Here is a 22,662-nt window from a genome sequence, read left to right as displayed (position 1 = left end):
ACGAAAGAAAACTTTATTCACGCACACCGTATGAATGCGGGTAGTTAAACTTATTCGGTGTATGCTTTTAAAACACCCCTTACACGTCTGCACTCTCCTTGTGTGACATCTCACTCTTCTCCTTGTCCCATTTTTCTCCCTAACACTGGGTGATGTATCTCACTTTCTCTCCTTGCATCTCTCTATTCCTAACCCTGGGTGATATATCGCACTCTTCTGTCTGTCCTTTCTTCTGCTTAACCCTAACCCCGGGTGATATATCTTGTTCTTCTGTCCCTTATTGTTTCTCCCTAATCCCAACTGTAACCCCGTGTAATATCTCACTCTTCTGGCCTCGGCTGGACTGGGATTAAAAATCGGCCCAGGCCTTTGGGGTTCCCCACGGTAAATTGTGCCAACCGGGCGGTACTTATGTACCTATCGTGCCCATTTTTGACTAAGCGTAACCCCGGGTGATGTACCCTACTCTTTTGAACGCCCTTCTCTTTGCCTAACCGCAGCCCTGGGAGATGCGGTTCGCTCTTGGCTCCCCATAATGCGCGCGCTCCGCCCTCCGCGCGGCCCCTCCGCGCGCCGGTCACCCGTCTTTCTGTCGAGGTAAGCCGATTAGCACTGAGCGGCTAACGCGGTTAGCAGGCATCTGTTTCTGCTTTGTTTTCGGCCAACATTGAACGGGGGCTTGTTCGCCACTCAAATCAAACTTAATCTAAAAAGGACTTTATTTGACCACCTCTGTGAGAGTTTAAGGTAAGGCTACCTGACCCCGGGTAACTCCATAGCTGCTATAAAGGCGCTGATAGGGGTCATGTTCTCCTACAGCCTGACGGGATGCTGACGGGACCGAGGAGAGGCTTTTTGAATTTACGTTGGGGTGATTTTGTTTTTACTTCCCATCTTTTTGGGTCCTGTGCGCTTTAATATGGTTTATGTACTAGATAACATAAACTTTATTGATCATAGCAAGGGTCGTAAAGTGTACGTATATAGTACAAAACAACATAAAATGCAAGACGGTACACATAGTGCAGACAAGGAAATGTAGTACAAAACCATAAAAAAATACACAAGTAAAATCCGGAAAAACATAATATATAAACAATACAATATATAACGGTACCGTGTATTTTGCAAAATGACAATAACTAAGTATATATATATATTATATATATACACACACATATATATAAACATACATGCATATGTCTGTGTGTGTGTATATATATAGTGCCACTTTACAATTTTAAACACAAGTTTTCTTTTTATTAATGAGTTACTTCCATTTACAAGGGGCTAAAGGAAGCCTTATTGAAAAAGTGGTACCATTTATATATACGTGTGTGTATATAGTTTGTGTGTGTGTATGTCTCCTGATAAAGCCAGTGTCCTGCAATGGAAGGTGGCCTCCCCTGTCCTGCCATTGAACCACACTGTTTTAGTGGATGCTTGTTTGGCATTGTGGCCATTTAGGTGAAGGGAAAAAATACTTTTTTTCAGTGAAGCTTTACATTTTGGGGATTTAGGGTTCACGGTCCCTCCCCGTGTGCCTCTGAGAGACAGACGGACAGAGCGGCAGATCTGCCCCACACTGCAGGCCTCCTCCCCAGTGACGGGCGGCCGGTGAGGTGGCGGTGGTGCGGTACAGGTGTCGAGAACCAAGCAGATGGTGGTGGACGAGAGCAAGAGCCTCAGAGCGGGGATGGGATCAGGACCCCGGGCCACATGGCAGGAATCAATACGGGGAGTGTTTGGGAGCGCCCCCACCCCCCCGCCCTCCAAGGCCTGGAAACTTCTGTCGACTCGCTTTACATTTTAAAGCAGAATTTAAACAAGCAATAAAGAACAGCAGTGAAATTATGGTTAATGGTTAAATCCTCAAGATTAAATGATTTTTTTGTACTTTCCCCACCCTTTTCGAATGGTTCATCTGGCCCCTGCTGTTCAGACTATTTACTGTATTTATGCGACATACATGTCAACGAATTATCAAAACAAGAGATTACATGAGTAACTCCTGTTAAGTCCTGGCCTTGTTTATACGAGCAGTGCTAAGTTTGTCCACCTGTGTAAGGAAGGCAAACTCATCCACTTCAGTGTGGCCCACACCGTGAATTACATACGCTCATAAAAAACTCTCTTGTTCCCACGATGGCAAGAAAGATTTTAATCAAGTTGAGTGATACCATCAGCCCAGCCCCCAGAATGGCCAAATCTTGTTTTAATAACTGAAAATTTGATCTGTGCAGACATGAAAAGGGCCAAAGAGTATATCTGTTAAAGTGCTTATTTTCCCTGCCCTCCTCCCATCTGAAAACACAGAGATTACACTTGACATCTGTGTTTGCCTGTTTGCAGCAGCAGCCGTTGGTAGTTTTCGCATTCCCTGCATCTCGCTCTTCAGCTGTGGGTCTGTGACACGGATGCAAGGCTGTGACAGGCAAAGCTGGTTGCTCCCTTTAAATGTACCAGTCACTTTGAAGGGGTGGGGCAGGTGTGAGGAGAATTCACCCCTCCCCCCAATACTCAGGGGGCAATAAACAGGGACAGCCCCCTCGCTGGTGAGATTGTTATGGGTGATCAGTCATTCTAACGCATTTTGTGAAATCCCTTATGGATAACTAACATTCACAATTTCAGCCCCACGGGTGATGGTGCTGGGGGGGCTTCCCATGATCCAGTTTACAGTATAACTAGCGAACATTTTCATGAATTAGACTCTGATAAGCGTGTAAGATGAGAAAATGTGCTGCTCCTCCTGACAAGGCTGTGAGCCGGGGATCACTGATCATGTGGCAGAAGGATGAGCCCTCAGTGGCACATGGGGACACGGCGGCGGACCGTAAATCATGAAGAGCGTCCTCCTTAACTGTTGTGTGCTTTTGGAATTATCAACAGGAAATGGAGTGCAGCTGTTGGGCCATATTTCAGAGAAGTGCTCTGAGGTTAGCATCATAAACAGGGAAGATGAAACCCAGATGTGTGCCAGCTGAAGACGCATAACGATCCGTTAGCTGCAGCCACGGCCACCATCAGCACCTCCACTCAGACGGAGGGCTGCTTGTCCCAGCCGCTGGCCCAATGGCGCGAGCTTCTAAAGGGGTAATTAACAGGAGCAGCTCCTGGAGAGCCCACCCCCCCCCCTCACACACACAACCATTGTATTGAAAGTGATGTTTGACTTAGCACCTCCAGCAGCACCCCCCCCCCAGCACAGTTAAAGCTCTGTGCCTTTCACTGCGCTGAGAGGAATACAAACAGTATCAAAAGGCCCCTTTGTTTGAAGATCTTCAGCGTCCCTTTGCTCTGGCTTTTGTCATCTTATTTATTTATTTTTAAATCTCACCCAGTGTAGAATGGGGAAGGTGTGCTCCCCCTCACCCCTGGCCCGTTCAGTTGGAGCTGAAATGACACTTGACTCAGTGCCGGTGACTCTCCACGGTCCCTACGATGCCGGCTTGCATGCTGCCCTTAGGTAGGCCACTTGGTTTATATTCCCTTGTGCGATCACTGCTTTAGCCACCGAGCAACCCAGAGTGCCCATGCTTCTAAATGGTTAGGTGGCGTCTTCCTTGTTGTTCGCCTTAGGCGGCCTATGTGAGGGATGTGCTTCTCTGCAGGATGTGCTTCTCTGTGTGCTACAGTCTTTGCATGTTGGTGTGGGCTTTTTGATAGAGCATCACACACACACAAAAATAACCACAGGCCCTTAGTCTCAAGTCTAAAAAACTCCTGGAAGGCTGCTGGTGGCGGGGATGTTTGCTTTGGGTTTGAGGGAGCGACCTGACCCACTGCCTACTCTCAGGGTGTAGCATGTGTGTGTGTGTTATGTTTATATTACATTACGTTTATATTACGACCAAAAAGGCCCCCTCAATATAATAAAGACCTGCTTTTTTGACATTGGGATTTTTTAGGTCCCCTGAAATATCTGTGCATGCCATCAAAAAACTAAAAATGCTACCTAAAAACTAAAATGGGCTGGGTAGAGGTTAAAGTCGTCATGTTGGGATTAGAGTTTCCCCCATAAAGAGATGAATGGAAAGTCCCCACAAAAATGCAAACCTATGTGTGTGTGCGGGCGATGCCGTGTGTCCGTGTCAGCATTTATTAAGGCCATAATGTGATAACATACGGTCGCGTCCTAAAGGATGAGCAGCGCATGATGTGACAAACGTGACACAAATCTCCTTTCCTGGACTATATTTGTTTAATTACACCTGTAAAACCTGGCATTCTGTCTGCATGTGTGTGTATTTCTGTGTCTGTGCTGGTTTGTATTTATCATGTTGCTATTGTTACTTATTAGCTTTTGGGGACATTTTTCAGGTCCCCACAATACAAACCTCAATTGCATAAAAATCCGTGAATGCAATTCTAAAACAAAAACAGCCAAAAGTCTTATATTTTGTTTTATAGGTCTGAGCGCTGCTTCACACATCGCTAAATGTATTTCTTTTTTAATGACATCTCCGAATTAAAGCACCCTCTTTTTGCTCCTTGAAGCCCGACACAGGAAACTGCCTCTTATGAAACGGGATCGTAGCCGACCAGGCAAAATGGACGAGCATTTCAGGGCTTGAGGCATGCTTACAGTGTATAATGTTTCTTTTGGCACAGAGAGTGGACGGTTTGACAAGTTCATGTGTAGGGACCCCATTGCGCAGCACCGCTGCTTAATCCCCAGGTGAGCTGCTTTCCCTGTTAGATGTTCCTTGTCTCAATTTCCCAAAGACAAAGTGCAGTTTTTTGCCCAACCCACAGCCCTATTTCCTATGTTAAAAAAGCACCCAGTTATTCCAGACAAAATGCAGCTGTTCCCCCCCACACACACATATACACACCCCTGCAAGGCAGGATCTCGCCGCTGTAGCTACACCAGTGTAGATTTCCTCAGGATATTTTGAAGTGTACCTTTAATTTAACCTTATTTTCACATTCCAGGTTTTAAAGCTCTTTTAACAGGAACTAATCACTGTGACTGTTCTAATACCATCACAAAATTGATGATGTCACGTGATCCAGAGAGTCTGGAATGTGTGTTTTTTCGGAAGCTCATACTAAGATGGAGATTTGGTTGTGTGATTTATGCAGATGAGTGACCCTGTTTCACGGAGCCTAAAGAAATTAAATGCTTTCACTCTCTCTGTACCTGACAAATGAGGGTGTCCCCATCCCAGGTGCAGGCTGTTTCCCGGCACGCAGGCTGAATGATCACTGCGAGAGGCCTCACATGCGCCGTCCCGCTGACTAATCACACAGCCATCCGTCATTCAAACAAACCATTCCAGCCCAACCCCAAAAGGTCACGCTGTGTAATCGCGGCCTACGCGGCCCGCACACTATTCACTCAGCCCTAATGATGCCGACGTGGGATTTGTCTCCGTTTACCTCACACGGGTGAACTTTTCCGGCGCGCTCATACCGTGACATAATGACTGCACAGTTTGGTATGTGTTTTGGGGGTCGCAGAGCACGCAGCAAGCTAACATGCTACCAGCCAGGCTGTGGCGGACAATAGTGCATAAGGGCATCCAGTTTTCCACCAAGCTGAAGTTAAAGTTATGTTCAAAAATACCACCCTGAGGCGATTGTGTTTGTGTTCCACTGTTTTGAACGGAGAGCCCCGGGGTCTTGGCGGGGAACTTCAGCAGACGGCTGTGTGTAGGACCCAGAAGCTGGCCACCAAGATGCCAGACGTTCTCTCCAGAGATGCAGGGGGGGGGTTGGGCACCGGAGGTGCCAGGTGGCCATAAGACACGGGAAGCCCGGCGTTTGGGATCGCACCCCCCACCAAAAGGTGCAATATCCTGTGGCTGTTCTGAGGCTTCACCGGAGCTGCACAGCTGCCGGGTTCATAACCTCCGTCTTTCTGTAGCACTCATCTCGTCTCTCCAGACCAACCGCTGCAGATGTGACCCAAACGGGCCTTGTCAGTAGACTCCAAGGCACAGACTCTGTTGTTGTGTGCTTTACATTAAGTGGTTCTCCTTTATAAAGAGGCCCGAAGCAGCTAAACCGTGTGGCTCTGTGACACCAGCATGGCCGTGCTGTCCTTCACCGCCTTTTGCTGTCACCTAGCTGAGCCCAGCAGCCAAACTCTGTTATTTTAAACACTCTGCTTTACAGCTTCATCTTCAGCAGCCTGATCCAGCTGTCTAAAGCACAGGATGTGAACATGCTACACACTGCACATTTGTCCAACACTGGAAGATTCAAGTTTTTAAATCATCTAATTTTTTTCTCTTTTTTTTCTAAAAATTAATGTATGTGTGTGTCAGCATGCCTTATGGTATATATAAATTCATTTATATCTATCAGATATAAATATATTTATATCTATCAGATTTACATATAACATTTGTGTGTAATTGTCTTAATTATTACAAGCAAGCAATGGTATTATTGACTCTCCGGTATATGAGCCTTTGCAGTTTAACTTGGTCCAGGATGGACTTAGGCCCCGGAACTACACTGGTCTCCACAGGTTAGGCTCTGTAATGGTACTGGGTAGATGGGTTTAAAGGAGCTACGGCCTGTCACACCCAGGATGTCTGGATGCTGAGAGCCAGAGCTATGAAGGCTGGCCTCCTCAGGGAAGGAGGGGCCATGTTCCCCGTGACAAGCGGGCCCCATCCACAGCTTAAAGACTAACACATGGCTGTTGGATTGCTGTGCGTCCTCCCGCCTGTGTGGAGTCTGCGGTCTGGCTCGCTATCAGCGCCGCTGCATCCCAGTGTGCACACATAACAAGGAACACGTCCCACCCCCGACTGCGGGAGGCCAGCTAATGAGCCCCCTCCCTCAAAAACGCTGCATTCCTGCCTGCCGGCCTAAGGCATGCTGGGAAAATGGCTATAGGCAGGCGGGCGTCTGTCACTGTGTGTCGTGGTGTTTCAGGCGAGCTTGTGTGTTTCATCGCTGATGGAGGTGACAGGGAGAGTTAGTTAATAACAATGATCTCCCTGCCGCCAGCGCCTGTCACTGGCTCTGAAGTAACGACCCGTCATCTGGGCGCGTTCAGGAGAACATTAAGTTATGAATGAAAGCCAGCCCATGGAGACCACACGGCATGTCGTATTACACAGCCCCTGGAGCCCGTCCTGGGTCCCTTAGGGTCCCAGCCCTTTGATTCCCTGATATCCTGCTCTCTTGATGTCAACCCCGAAGCCCCCTGTTTGAACAAAGCTCCATAATTGTTATCAGTCCAAAGCACATGTAACTTCACTGGCATTACAGGGCATCACCACGGCAATGGCTGAGAAGGCAGCGGCCCGATTGCATAAGGCACAATGCACATGTCTGGGATCGGTAACTTTTCCTGAACACCCCCGCCCCCCCGTGTTTATTTTTAATGAGGGCCAGGAGAATAGGGGCTGACAGGAAGTGTGAGGGGACACACTGCTCAGACCAGCCTCACTGAATAGAAGGGCGTTGGTCAGATTCTGGTCCTGCAAATGGCTAACTGCTGCACGCATCTCAGTAACGAAGGAGCCGCCTGTTTCTGCTGCCTCCTCCCCACTTCTCTGTCCCCAGCAGACACAATATATGGCAGTAAAAGTTAACCTGGCAGTACTCGCATAAACTCCAGAGCAGCCCACGGCATTCAATGGTACCGCCCGCCCCCTCCTCCCCCCGCTGCTGATCCGGGCAGCCTGGAGCGCGTCGGGTCGGCTGATGGCTCTGTGAGCACGCCCCGCTTTGAAGAGCACCACTCTAACCTAAAGCAGATGTGTTGTGTTTCGCGGTGATGATTAGAGTGGAGCAACAACAACTCTTCCTCCCCGGCCTCGCAGCCAGTCGGGCACCCCCCCCCCAGCCCAGTGAGTAATACCATTTATTTGAGGGTGGAAAAAAATTGGGGGGTGGGGGGGACCAGCATCGCTGCCAGTTCAAAGCTGGAACCAGAGATCAGGGAAGCACAATGTTTATACGGCTTTCCAGAACCATCCAAAAACCATGTTGTTTTCCATCTGTGTTCAGCAGCCGACTGTAAATTCAACATGACTTCCATTTAGAGGCTGAGAAATGAACGGCCCACAAATAATTAAGCCTACGTTTAAAGGACAGGATTCATCAGACTTATCAGACCCTCGTTTTGCCTGTTTTTAAGATTTAATATCTTTTCTGTGTTCTCCTTAAATGGATGGATGTCATTTGTGCTCAAGCCATTTGGCAGGAAAGGCACCCACCACTGCAGACTCATTCATGGGCACCTGTATTGGGCCCCTGTGGTGGGCCCCTGCAGCCCCACAGCATGGGAGTGGAAGGCTAGGAAGAGTCACCACTTCCAGTCCACTCAAGTTTGTTTACGGGGAAAAATGGGACTGGCCAATACAGGATAAACAGAGATAAATGTGTCAGCATGGTGATGACATGAAAATGTACGGATGTAGAACGTGGGATGTTTCTGAAGAGATCACTAAAAGCAGACGGGTGCTGAGGACTCGTTTAACTGCTGGCAATCTGAGGTCAGTGTCAGTGGGATGCCAACCCCAAAATGAGTTGGAATCTGCCTCAGTCACAGGTTAGAAAGAAACCGGAATAATCAGCAGAGATCGTCACCCTTCCAAAGGACAAACTTCTATTCATGGGCCCAGAGCCGAAATCCTGGAGGCAGACAACTGGCTAAACTGCTCACTGGGTTTCACCAGACGTCTAATGGCAGACCTGCCTGACGAATGTGCCAAACCACGGCATGTTTCTCACAATGATATCGCAGGGTAATGCAGAGGTGGGGCAGCTGGAAGCGGAAGAGATGCTAGAGAGCATGCTCCACAGCGGAACCTGGCCTGGTACGTGGGAGGACATGGGAATCACCACAGGGTGTGTGCGCAATTACGAACGTCCCTGGGTGGAAAACTGTGGAGGAACAGGGTGAGATGGGAGAGCCTGGCTCCATGGCTTCCTGGCTGGACATGTGGGAATGCCATCACCTCATGACGGAACATCTTAACACAGATTCGAACAGCTAATGAGGTCAAACACCATAACAGTTATACTGGCATATTCTGCTGCGGTGATGTCGTACTTTCATGTGTTTTTTTTCCTGACTCTCTAATCCCATGTGCCTTTTGATAATGGATGCAGGAGCCCCATCCATTATGACATAACGCTTCGCCTAATTGCAGCTAGGTGGCACAGCGCCATGAGGTGTTCACCCCCCTGGCATATCTGAAGTACGTCTAATTAACCCCAGATATCTGAGGACTCTCCAGCCTGTGTGAATTGTCTCTGCACATCCAGGCTAAGTGGAGATCAGTGAGTAGAGAGAGGATCCCATGAAAGGAGGAATCACTTCAGCATCTCCTTTCCGTGTGTCCCCTCCTCTCCATCTGATCCCTCTATCTCCATCCTGCCACTAGAAGTGATCCCGAGACACGCTTGGCTTTTCAGAGACACACGCAGCCATTGAATTTCAATCAGCTCAGTCCAGCCACAAGTGTCCTCCAGCCTCACGGCGGGCCTCCAAGGTGCCGGCACAGTGCAGTGGCCGTTGTGCTTTTCAGGAGTGGCGTGTGGCCATGCGGAAGCTCGCCACGCCACATTCCCTGCCCGCATGATCATTCTGGCGCCTTAGCTGTGCTTTGGAGCTTTAATTTCCCCTCAATCATGATTATGTTGCTTATCGTGCTGCATTTTAACGTTTGAAAATTCCCCTTCTTTTTCAGAAGCACTGGCGCTTAATTGCATGAAAGTGCTAATTGAATAATTGAGGTGTGACATTTGATATAATTGTTACATGCAGTTATTCAGATGTAATTCAGCATTTCTAGCAGTGATGCAGTAATGTGGATTAGATTAACATTAAGGTCATTTCTCAAAATGAAAACAGGAGGTGAATTTTTTAAAACGATCCAGGAGGCCTGGACTGCATAAAGCATGCGTGTTCTCATTTTCCTGACTCTTCTCTCCCCAAAAACTCAGTGCTCTCTCTCTACACCTTCCTGCATGTGCTGCTACATGCACGGGGATGCTCTCTCCCAGCCAGATGCCCTGTCCACTAAAAGCCTCCTTTTATGCATGTAAAATGCAAAGACCAGCTGCAATGAAGAAATACCCGAAAACTTGCTCGCAGCCTTTTCAAGTTACTTGTTTCTGTATATTGTTGTCCAAGGAGTTCATTCTCAGGCAAAAAAAGCTCCGGTATAAAGTGGATAGTAAATATTATTCATATTTACGATTATTCAATTTATGATTTCTTAACATCTTGCCATCTTCCCTGATGGCGGGCTGAAGCCTGATTTTACAGAGATGCCAGTTTGACCTATGGAGAAACACGGCTCAGGCTCGTTACGTTTGCCCACTTCCTGTTCCTTTTCCGAAGGCCATCATAACGGAGATCCCTCCTAAATCCCGATAGCACGCAGCAGCATCCAGCCTGCGTAAGTCACACTCAGCGAGGTGCCCCGTCCTTTTGCTTGGCTGGGAGGATTCCACCAATGCCATGCTTTTCCAAATGGCTTAATTGGTACAGAGTTCATGTCTGCAGGGTAAAAGAGAGCCCGTCCTTGTCTTAACTTTTGAATCGGCCCGGTGGGGAGTTTTACTCACTCTTCTTTTAGACGTCCCTGATGCCTCTTCTCCCTGCACACTGGGGCTTCATTGATATTGCTGTTTTTTTGTGTGACCCTTTAAGAAAACGACCTCCCTTTTTTTCCAGCATGTGGTTCATTAAATTTTCCACAGATTTCTAGAAAAGAACCCCCCCCCCCCCACCCCCCAATCAATAAAGGGCAGCCAGAGGGGGACGTGTGAAAACGGTGGCAGAATGGCGGTGGAGGAGATGAAAGTGACGTCCCCATCGCGAGTCCATGGGGCTGGTGACCACAGCTCCAGCCCGCCTGAATCATCTGAATGCCCGTCGTTCCTTTACATCTTTTCACTCTCCTCCGCCTGACTGCTGGAACTCTTCATTCTGCACAATGGCAAATGCACTAAAACTTTTTTTTCTTATGCTAATGGGCACAACCGGGCACTCGCATTAAAAAGCACACTTCCCACAAACTCCTTTTTCTCGAGGACTTAAATTGCCCATTTAGAGCCTTTCCTGCGCTGTTTTCACCCCCCCCCCCCCCTTGTTTTAAGGGCATTCCGTACACTCTAGAAATATATACTAATTGTACCTAGAACTTTAAGGTCTCCAGATCATTATCCTCTTAAAAAGTCTCACTACAAAGACCATCGAACGTAGAACGTACTGCCTGTTTTTCCTTTTTAAACCTTACATGTCGATGGGTCATGAAAGCCGCGTTAAAAAAAAACAATGCAAACTTTACAGAGCAAAATACCGAACTTGCAGCAACCACGCGTGTAAATTGAGGTGCAAGCATCTGTGCAAAAAAAAAAGGAAAAATAGAAAAACTGCTATTTACAGAGACATGCACAGAAATACAAACAGAAACATTGTGCCGCTATAATTATAACAATTTATTGTTTAATGTTTTAGGAGGAAAGGCCAGAATAAACACAGCGGCCTTACAGCAGCACAAAAGGCATGAAGGGTTTGTTGATTTTTCAGTCTAGAGTGCAAACAGCAAACCGCTGGAAAAGCCTACAAACTTTGAACAATAAGCACGTCGGACGGCGATCGCAGGATTTAGGGCCACCGCCTCGGACATAACTGTTTACGTAACGCAAGTAGCTGATAGTTGAGTCTTGATAAACTGATAAAAGGCTCGCCATGATTAACATTTTAGCGTTAAAGCTCGTATTTCAGTGTAGTTAATGTATTTCAGAAAGGAAATTAATACTTAAAATGTATAGCGAAAATAGCCCAATATGGCCAAGTTGTCATGATACACTTTCCAAAGTGCAATAGCATTTGCGATAAATTTCTAAAAATCCCGTATTTCTACTGCATTAAAGGTTACTGCAAATTAACGTATTTAAACGTTTAAAGTCAGTTGATGCAGTAAGCAGTAGTAGCTATAAGATATGCTTTCCCCACAATGCGCTAAAATGTGCGTAGGTTATGTTCGATATTAATTATGCTGAAGGAGGTGTGTATATATAATATAATAACTGCACTTGCACGGCGAACTTCAATACCAGGAATCAGTTGGAAAACTTTCCTAATGGGTTTGGCGCCCGGGACCTTATGATCAAGTCTGTCCGCATATGGATCCAAGTTGCAGAGCAAAATGTTTGAGATTCCAATGTCAGATAAGTTGAACGTAGGATATGAGAAGACATGGGTTTTCCATATATATAATCATAACATTTCCCGATGCATTTTATCGACAAAGTCGACATTAAATTGCCAACCATAACAATGATCGTGTTATTTTAATTTTCACATGGTATATTATTGTTTTGTAGGACAAAAAGTTACACGTTTCTTAAATATCAGAATAAACACAAAAATGCTTCGCCAATTCTGGTAGGGTGTAAGTGAGCTTACAATGTGACTGCACAGAAATTTTACTTACCTTTGTTGATGGTATGTAATCTCTCTCTATTCAGTTTGTCCACTGAGGCGTTTATTTCTCTGGATTCTGCAGCGATCGGGGATTTTCTTTACGGAATGCTTTCTTGATCAAAAAGCAAGGAGACATATTCCTGGGATAGTGTAAAGATCCATCTACTTTCAGTATAGATGCGGCTTGGAAGAGAGTAATAAAGTTGGTGCGAGTCTCCGGATCATGCAGAAAGTTCATGGGGAGCCGCTGAAGCGCATTGTTAACTTCTACAGCCCACGGCAGGCTAATCGCACAAAGTTTCCTGCATGCTTTTCCATCGAAAAAAAAAACTACTTACGGACCATAAAACAGCGCTAAAATAGCCAGAGAATAGTTTTAGTGTCGCTTGTTTTTAGGCGTGCGGTGAAGTCGTCTCCGGGCTGATCTGTTTTCAATCCGATCCCCCTCTTTCTCTCCCCCTTTCTCTCTCTGTGTCTCTCTCACTCCCCTCCACTTCTTCCCTGGTGAGTTCAACCATTTGCTGCAGCAGATGGGCCGGACCAGCACGATTCAGCAGCGGGGCTCGGCAAAAAGTTACATAAAGTTTCATTACTGTCTGACTTGAGTGGATTTGGAGAGTAACGCGGATGGGATAAGATGCACCCTTCTTACCAAATTACCGTATATCTGTGCGTCTCTGCTCTTTTCACTTAATATTATCCTTCATCAATCTAAACGTTTGGTCACGATTATATTAAAGTCAGTGAATTAATTTACTCATTAGAATCGTTACTCGTCTGTATGCAGGGTTCGACGAAAAGTTATTATAACGGAAAATTATTTATCCGGCCTGTGTTGACCCAGGAAATTGAAAAATAATTCTGTATTTTATGCAGTATTAACGTTTATTTTGGTCAAAGGACAGACATCACTGCTGAATATTGAAGTACAGTAATGTTTAAATATATCCTACTGGAATGCGCTGCTAAATTAATCATATGTGTACAATATATTTCATGTCTCGGGGACGGGCAGTTGTTTTACGTAGGCTATATTAAAAATTTACCAACCGATGTGTGTAATATTAGTAATTTGATTGTTATGTTAAAATAATAGTTAAAACTGTAACTAAGTAGTGCTTCAAAATGCACCTTTCCGAAATGCCTGCGATTTTAATTATGCTAATTATTGATGTTATATAAATATATTTTTGTTAATATCATGCTGCTTAATTTTGCGTTACATTATATCTGCAATTTGGAGCTCTTAAATCAAATAAAAAAATCTAAATGTTTAATAATGATTAACTTCAAAAATAAAATAAGTAAGCTTTTAAAACCAAGACATATAGGCTGCGTCGATATTTCGTATATTCTGATTTTATGACAAAATGTATTAAGTTTGAGCAGTGTGGCAATATTCGCTCATATGGAAATAATTTAAAATAGCATATTCGTGAGTGAAATGCACGTCTCAGTTCATACAGAATATCCCTGCCAGTTTGCCGCAGGGTACCTGACCGCTTTGGTTATTTTACTCGGATGCTTTTCTACTAATGTTACCATTGTTTCCAAGCTATTTTACGTGACTTTTCGTCAAGTATTTTATCATGTCAGATAATGCACGTGGAATGTTCCCCAGCTGCAGAATTGTGGGATAGCTACTGCCCTTCTCTGCTCTGCTGAATATTTTCGTTCATTTTTATATATATTTATTTATATTTCTATATACACGTACAAGACCCCCTTTAGAGCCAGACCAACATTATTCGTAGGGAATGATGGAGTAATAGATAAGAATAGCATCAAACTGTTCAATAATCTGGATAGCTGCCCAACCACAGCAATGGCTAAGCCCAGTGACATTCCTGCTCAGCCCGGTGACAATTCTGCGCAGCTGCAGCAATAGCCCAGTCCAGTCCAGTTAAACAGTTCTGTCTGGCTCGATGACAGTTTTTTATTTGCTGTATCAATGACTTAGTCCAGTGACAGTCCTGCCCGACTGCAGTAATGGTTCAGCCCAGTGACAGTCCTGCCTGGCCTGGTGACAGTTCTGCTCAGCTGCAGCAATGGCCCAGTCCAGTGACAGTTTTGCCCGGCGTGATGACAGTTTTGTCTGGCTGTAGTAATGACCTAACCCAGCGACAGTCCAGCTGGTATGGTGATAGTTCCTTCCTAGCTGCAGCAATGGCCCGGTCCGGTGACAATTTTGCCTGGCCTGGTGACAGTTTTCCCTTGCTGCAGCAGTAGCCTAGCTCAGTGACAGTCTTACCCAGCTGCAGTAATGGCCCAGTCCTATGACAGTCCTGACTGGCTCAGTGACATTTCTGCTCAGCTGCAGCAGTGGCCCAGTCCAGTGACAGACTTGCCCGGCCTGGTGACAGTTTTGCCTGGCTGTAGTAATGACCAAAGCCGGTTACAGTCCTACCTGGCTAGATGACATTCCTGCCCAGCCACAGCAATGGCCCGATCCAGTGATAGTCTTGCCCAACCACTGCAGTGGCCTGGTCCAGTGACAGTCTGACGAGCTCATTGACAGTCCTGCCCAGCCACAGCAATGGCTTAGTCCTAAGCGGCAAAATCAATGGGGGAGTTTCATGTGAAACAGTGACATCTGCTTGAGAGTGCAAGTAAGGATTAATAGAGAAAAAGATGCCACAGAGAAGGCATGTCTCTGATGGAAAACAGCAGTAATGATCACTGGAAAACTTATTTAGAGCAACATTTTCACAGCTAAAATGACGTTTTTTTTTTTGACTTGATGGATGTTAGAATGTTCACAAAATGACGCTAATTATATCATTGTAAATCTTGCATTTCAGATGAACTTTCTGGAATCTTTATGTACCACATATATGAATGTACATGTTTAACACACTGTCGTTATATTCCTGTAAGTATAACTGCTTAGATCTGTGCTGATTTGCTAATGCAGTGTTGCTGCAAGGCTCTGCATTAAATCCTTCTGCCTTTTCTGGGACCGGAACCAGGTTGGCGTGAAGCAGCCGGGGCAGCCCCCACTCAGCACATCCCTGCCCCTGGCGAGGCTCCTTCCTGCGGCCCCCATGCCCCCTCTCCCTGGGGGGTGAGGGGGGGGGGGGGTCACTTGCTTTTATAACTTGCACTCAGACGTTTCTGTTGTGCGAGGTGGGTTTAGTGCCTGAGCTTGTTTTAAAGGCTGATACACTGGTGTCAAGGCATTTGCCTTATTCTTACGCCAGCAGGTCCTAAAAGCAGGAATTTTAACAAGCGTGTTGGAGTCCTGTTCGTAAAAACCCGCCCGTTCCTTGGCTCCGGGGGAGATCCGAAGTGCCGACGTATTTGTAGAGGGAATGCAAGAGCCCTTGTTCTTCTTAATTGTGAGATCACGGCGCTTCAGTTTTTCCACATGATCTCATGCATCTTTTCATCAGTGTATAACCCCCTGTGTGCACACAGATCCCATATAATTAAGGTGGTGGGGCAGCTGGGTAAAGTTATGTCTTGCCCATATGGATTAACTTTTGACATCTGTCTTCCGCTATTTGTTTTTCATGTCAGGGTTTCTGCCATTGCGGCGTGACGTGCTGCCACATTGTAAAAGAGCAACACAAGGGTACAGAGCAGGTGAGAATGGGTCCACTCAGTCTCCTGAACGACAGGTTGGCCTCCCGTGACGCCATAACAACTAATCAAACAGCCGAATGCCCAAGTGGTGTCCCTCTACTTTTCAACCGGTACCTGAAAAAGTGAACAGGAAGTCACAGTCAGCTTGAAATGAGAGAACTGCCATGTGTTTGGGAACAGGGGGCTTCCCCCGCTTCAAGAAAATCCACATTCCTTTGTCTCTCAGCACATTACACTTCTTAAGCAATTACATTAACTTATAGATCAACTGGACTAATTAAGCTGTGTGGGTTGCTTATGCAACACATTTTCGGAGTGGAACAGGCTGCAAGTTCTGCATGATTTGGGCTGTTTAACCCTGGCTCTGCTTTGCAGGTGTTTTCCTTGTGATTTGGCCACAGTTTGCATTTTCTGTCCTCACGCGAGAGGGTGCAGGACATCTGTTACGTGTTCATTCAGGGAATCTGGTGGATTCCCTATCACTGATTCCACCTACAGAACTCGTGTGCCTGGCGCCCCCTACTGGGCTGCTTTAATATTGCTCCCTGTCATTTGTTTGTCCCACTCATCCCAAGAAGCCATTTTTAAAAATTCTAAAATGCTTTCAGTGCTGTGTCTCTCAGTGGTTTGCAGGAGGTTCATAGCCCCTCATCCGGAAATTTCTTTTATTGTTTTATTTTTTGGGGATTCAGCCTGCTCCCCCCAAATGTATATGGCGGGGGGGGGGGGGGGGGTGTTTCAACAGCTGTTTCAGGCCCAGGTGTTCATTCTACAAAAGTCGTAATTATCCGCCCCAGGGGTAAACAGCGTCCTGTTGTGTGTGGGACTTTGCATGCAGAGGACACTCTTTCTTTGTAAATAACAGTAAAAGTCATGTAATTCACCCACCCAGTCCCTCTTTGTCGTCAGAAAAACCTTCTTTGTCATATAGCCATGTACGTAAAACTTACGTGGGACTGTTTCATTAGAGGTTTGTAGAATCATGGCCAGGCAAGAGTCCACAAACATGACCTGCATTTCTGTACTGACAAATGTTTGGTGCTGGGGGATTTCAAAATTATTATTAATAATAAAACATTGGTTTTATAAACAGCTGCATCATTTATAGGGGATCCTTTGCATGAGGTACTGTATTAGAGATGTATTTCCTTAGTCGTAGCCTCTAAAAGTACAGAAAAGCTTGAAATGAAGTCATTAAATTTTAAAGAGGATATTTTGTATCAAATTACCCTCAGAAAATATGAGTCCAGATGTTGGAGCACGGCGGCTGCACTGCTTTGGAATGGCCATCTGCGGAGTGGGAATCTTGGAGAACAGGCTCTGTGCCTGGCATTCCTGATTTGTCCCGGTGTGCTTGGCACCTGGGAGCCGTGTCTGGCCAAACAGTTTTAGGGCAGACACATAACAAGCATTATGTCCCTGGCACATGCTCTCCGTACGCAGGCAGTTGTCTTTAATTCTGGGAAAACCTGTCATGCTTACGGGGGCTGATTCAGATACTCGTCTGGCTCCCCTTTCTGCTGTATATCGTTCAGCTCGAGTAGGTATAGACTTGTAGCTATTACGTTGGATTATGAATGAGAAGTATGTCCATCTGAGAGATGGCTTGGTGGAAGTAAATGGTGTACCTTCTGGAAGGAGCAGGCCACCAGGCTGAAAAGAAGAGTATGTTCCATATTTAAGACAATGTTGCCACCTAGTGAGCATATGCTGTACTGAAAATGTCCAACAAGCCAGCTTAATTGAAACAAAACCTTGGTATACATTTGTACTTTCTGGACCTGAAATTCCATGTCTGCGAGCCAGCAACTTTGGTCCTCATTGTTCACTGTACATGCCACTTCCTTATATATGATTGAATGAGTATTTGTGTCATCAAAAATACTCTAATTGGAATCTCTCATCTACCTTATTCCTGTTTTGGGGCCTATAACACCGGCAACAGAGGGCTCTCTGGATAGATGTGTATGGGGTGACACACACACAGACATCAGCCTAACTGCAGGAGGAAACTGGAGCAGCAAGAGGAGACATGAAAAACAGATGCAAACTGCATGCACAGAAAATACAGCCACCAACCCCAGAGGTGTCAGGCTGTAGGTAAGGTGACCCCCTTACCTAAAATATAGTGGATGATTCTTTAGTTTCCTTTAGTTTTTCGTTTACAAATAATGTTAAAGGTGTAAAATTCCCATATTTTTTTAAATAGCTTTGGTTCTCAACATTAAAATGAGTAAAGAATAATACAGTGCAACCCTATAGCTAGAAAAACATTTCTTTAGGGTCCAGTAACCCCATCAATAGGCCCCTTCCGTGGATTTCGCTGACTGGGGGGTGGGGGGTGGGAGGTTGCTGAATTAAATTTTGGATGAGGTTCAAACTCCTAATTTTAGTACCTGGCTATGTGCCGAATCGACAGCAGACATTTTCAAGAGGGTAGGATGGTTCAAACCAGTTATTTTACTTTGTGACTATGTGCCTTATGCAGTGTTTATTATAAGCTCAGTTGCTCAGTGATGGGCCGAATCACTGCCCCCGCTTCATTTACATAGATCTGTTAATTTCTTGTGTTTTTTTGCAAGTGACCAAATGAACTAGACTTAATTATTAACATAATAACTATGTGTAACAGTTTTTTCAGTGTTTCAGTAATTCAATTCAATTCAATTCAATTTGTGGTGTCAGGAAGCCCTTCCAGACTTTGGATCTCCTGGATACACCTATAAGAGGAATATGTTTCTGCTCCAACCTCATCACTGAGTAATGTCTAACATTTGAGTACTCAGTGGGTGCTCAGTGATGGCTCAGACGGAGGGCTCAGTGGGTGGAAGCACATTACTAATTAGCAAGTTACTAATGCATTACATTGTTGCAGGTGTATCATTTTAGCTCATTAAAAAATTCTTATTTTTTATTTTCATTGATTTTGGTTTCTCTGCACCTCCACTTTCGCTGTTTTTCTCATGGTGTCACAGTGGTTGTGTGTAACACCGTCATCAGTCAGTGAGTGTAAATGTCCTCCCCCAGCAAATTCTTTTATCGTTGAGTAGCCCTGTCGTCTGAACATATGCTGGATGATCTTTGACCGTTCAGATTTTCAAACTCGCCTTGGCTGCTCTGCCTTCCCAGCATGCACTTAGATATGCTGATTTGTATTAATATTACCTGCCCTCTGGACCCTCAGTGGGTGGTGCCGGGACGTTGTCAGACGGATGGAACTGCATATGGACACAGAGACAGAGGAGAACATCTGCCAAAGTTTGGTGTGTCATGCATTTCTGTGCGTTCTCCCCCCCCCACCACTTTCAGGTGTGTTGAATTTAATCAATGGAGTTCTTTATTCATATCGTCATACTCTTAAAGTAGTGATGTCAGTGGTGGGGACAACCAGCTACAGTGTCTTCATACCACCACTAGAGGGTAATAGTGAGTAGTTCGTCTGGCATAAGCTGCAGTTACCATTAGACTGTAGGGGTCAGACTGAGGTGCTATTATGCAGTTTTGAGAGTCGTGTGGTTGGGAATGACACCGAAGGGCAGAGTGCTGTGAGGGGATCAGGCTCTCTGTGGGAACAGCCTTACATGCAATATTTGAGGATTTTTTACTAACCATTTTGGGGTTCACCGTAGCCCCCACAGAGCTCAGAGTCCATGAGCATCTGCTACACTCTTTCAGAGTTCATCCTCCCCCCATCCCTCCCTACAGCCACCTTCAATATCCCCTGTAACATCAGTGCATATCCACACCTCATGTGTGTGCTTGCCTGGTCAAATTAATGGCCCTATTCTACAATAAAGGTACTGGCTTTTGTGCAAGGAAAAATGATCTCATATGAATCCATCCATCCATCCATCCATTTTCCAAACCGCTTATCCTATTGGGTCGCGGGGGGTCCGGAGCCTATCCCGGAATCAATGGGCACGAGGCAGGGAACAACCCAGGATGGGGGGCCAGCCCATCACAGGGCACACTCACACACCATTCACTCACACATGCACACCTACGGGCAATTCAGCAACTCCAATTAGCCTCAGCATGTTTTTGGACTGTGGGGGGAAACCGGAGTACCCGGAGGAAACCCCACGACGACACGGGGAGAACATGCAAACTCCGCACACATGTGACCCAGGCGGAGACTTGAACCCGGGTCCCAGAGGTGTGAGGCGACAGTGCTAACCACTGCACCACCATGCCGCCCCCTCATATGAATCGTTTCTTTTTATTAATGGTGCCGCTCCCCAACATGGCCTCCAGGGGGAGACACTTCTCCACATCGTAACAGATCGGAAATATTCCGAGCGACCATTTTTATCCACATGATCGTGAAGATTAATTTTTTGTTAATTCTGAAAATTGTAGAATGTAACACAATACAAAAAAAAAAAACCTTCAAAAATGTTCCTTCTGAAGGAAATCTGAGGGAAAATCCAGTTTTGCGGTTGGGCCCCGTTATGGTTTATGGTCGACCATGACAGGGGCGGAAGCCATGTCTAGACTCCCCTTTGAAGGGCGCACTCAGACTGGAGCGCGCTGGAGATGGTATCACAGAGGGCGCCTGACCACTGTTCGCAGACTGTGAACCAGACCAAAGAGCCTTCTGGGCACTGGGCAGGTGGCGATTCGTAAACGGCGCGTCTCTCATGGGAAGCTTGTGGGGCCTAAAAGCGGCATCTGCTTCAAAGGTGCCACCACACGGGTCAGGGCCAGCGGTGGCTCGTTGAGACCCTCTGGGAACCCAGCTACCGGCATGCCGCCTCAGAGCAGCACAGGGCTTTTTACTCTTGACTAACTGGTCTTAGGAACAGTGTGGTTCCTCTGGAACAAAGAATTCATAAGGCTGGGATTCTTCATTGCAGAGTGTATCAGTGTAGCTACATCCCTAAAAGGCACTGACTGTTATTACAGATAACGCTCACCAGGGTGCAGTAAAGAGCCTTTTGTGAAGTCCAATCAATGATACACGATTCATTCATGTTTGTCTGATTAAATAAGTGTGGGCCTCGTCTTAATAAAATTAACCATACATATTTGTCAGTCCTGAATAAATAAATGTCACAACAGTTTATTTAATCAGGAAAACTTATTTTAAGCCATTGGTAATTGTTCACAAAGGATGGATGTGGAATATGCAATACCATAATTAATTATGTTCAAGTAGATAAAAGTAGGTTTGCTGATTGCTGGCAGCTGCTTTCCCTCCGTGGGGGCTGCCGCGGTTGCTCTTGGGGCCTGGCCGCCTCCAGGTGACCCGGCTCCAGCCAGGAGTGACTGGGCACCTGGAGATGGATGTTTTGGGAGTCTTGCCTCTGAACAAATTGGTGCGTGACCCCTGGCCCCCGAGCTGGCCCGTGACAGGTGTATAAATGACACCCCCCACCCTGGCAATTACACGCTGCGCCTCTTTGAGGGGCGTTGTGCGATCTGAGGCTGCGTGACCCCTGACCCCTCTCATGTTCGTCCGTGAGCCCAACTTTGCCCATCAGGGACCCAAACATGCCCCATCTCCATGTTTAATTTATCCCCCCCCTCCTCAAGTACCCACACACAAAATGGCCCTGTGACCCTCCTCATTGTGCTGGGGGGTGAGGTAGGGGGGCGTTCTACACTCTACACCCCAGGCCAACTGCACACTGTGACTGGCAGAGGACACGCCCTTTGCCTTTCGGAAGGACTACGTAAAAGCACACGCCTCATTTAACCGAGAAACTTTGCGGGAGCTGCTAGTCACTCCCCCTCCCCCCCCCCATTCTTATTTTAGAAGAAATTGCTGGCTGACCGCTGGCCCACTACCTGCCATCACAAGGGATGCCACCTTACAGGGTCTGGGCACCTGTGACATTAATGATATTGTCAGCCGCAGATACCTCGGTGGTGCTCTGGGGCAGCCCTGGTCATTTCTTAGAGTGCATCGTTAATGACTTTGACCTGAAGGGGGCACACTTTTCGTGGTATCCGGTTAGATCATGATACCCTATCAGAGACACCCTGCATTGCCCCCTCCTCCCCATAATGTAGGCCTTTGCGCTCCAAGGTATGTGTCTAAGACACTCTTCCTACTTCCTACACATAGCACTGCTAACAGGGTTTAACCCCTTGGACATTTAAAGCAGGTATCTTGAATTCCTTAGAATAGACTCCAACCTGCCTCAGGATCGTAGTTGCTTCGGTATAGGTGGAGGAAAAGCTCTTTTGGTCTAGGGGTAACTGCAGAATGTATATCTGGGCCGAACGTGCCTTTGCTCTCAAATTACTTTTGAGAGTGACGCTGGTCTGCTGTGTGCTTCGGGCTGTTTCCATGCAGAAGACAGAGCAATTTGACCTCTTCTGGGCCTCATTTACTTAAACCAAATACCAGCCGGAACATCATCATACTGTTTTTCTTTCCAGTAAACAAAGACATAGCGTTCAAATGTGACTGTAATTTCCCATAAGCAGAAGTAGACGCCAAGCATCTAGGTCAGCAGAATCATTGAAAAGGAACAGGTTGGCTTCAGCCCTGAAGAAACCTTCCTCAGTTTAATTCTCTTTAAGTCTGTTCGTTGTCCAGCTCGGGCTTTGAGCATTACTAATGCTGCAGCCAATCAGCACAGCACCTCCATACCTCAACCATCTTTAAGAAGCAGCTGTGCCTTGGCAGAGGATAACAACATGCTAACCTTTGA

General features: G+C 46.3%; 1 protein-coding gene and 1 long non-coding RNA gene across 3 annotated transcripts in view; one reads left to right on the top strand and one right to left on the bottom strand.

Annotated features, from left to right (window-relative positions):
* The window catches only part of gli2a (GLI family zinc finger 2a), a 68,713-nt gene extending 55,822 nt beyond the window's left edge, over positions 1 to 12,891 (bottom strand). Inside the window, exon 1 of the mRNA XM_048978900.1 lies at positions 12,426 to 12,891. The gene's annotated coding sequence lies outside the window, so the exon portion shown is untranslated. The remainder of the gene's footprint in view (positions 1 to 12,425) is intronic.
* LOC125709920 (uncharacterized) lies at positions 603 to 6,280 on the top strand. Of its 2 annotated transcripts, none has more exons than XR_007382867.1 (5): positions 603 to 747; positions 2,893 to 3,096; positions 3,350 to 3,469; positions 4,615 to 4,681; positions 6,124 to 6,280. It is a non-coding gene; the product is annotated as an uncharacterized LOC125709920 (long non-coding RNA). The 2 variants fall into 2 exon arrangements; XR_007382866.1 differs by having other exon boundaries at positions 3,345 to 3,469.
* Positions 12,892 to 22,662: the final 9,771 nt, after the last annotated feature.

This window comes from Brienomyrus brachyistius, chromosome 16 (genome assembly GCF_023856365.1).
Source record: "Brienomyrus brachyistius isolate T26 chromosome 16, BBRACH_0.4, whole genome shotgun sequence".
In the NCBI taxonomy this organism is placed as follows: Eukaryota; Metazoa; Chordata; class Actinopteri; order Osteoglossiformes; family Mormyridae; genus Brienomyrus; species Brienomyrus brachyistius.
This window is presented reverse-complemented; position numbering and strand designations above follow the sequence as displayed.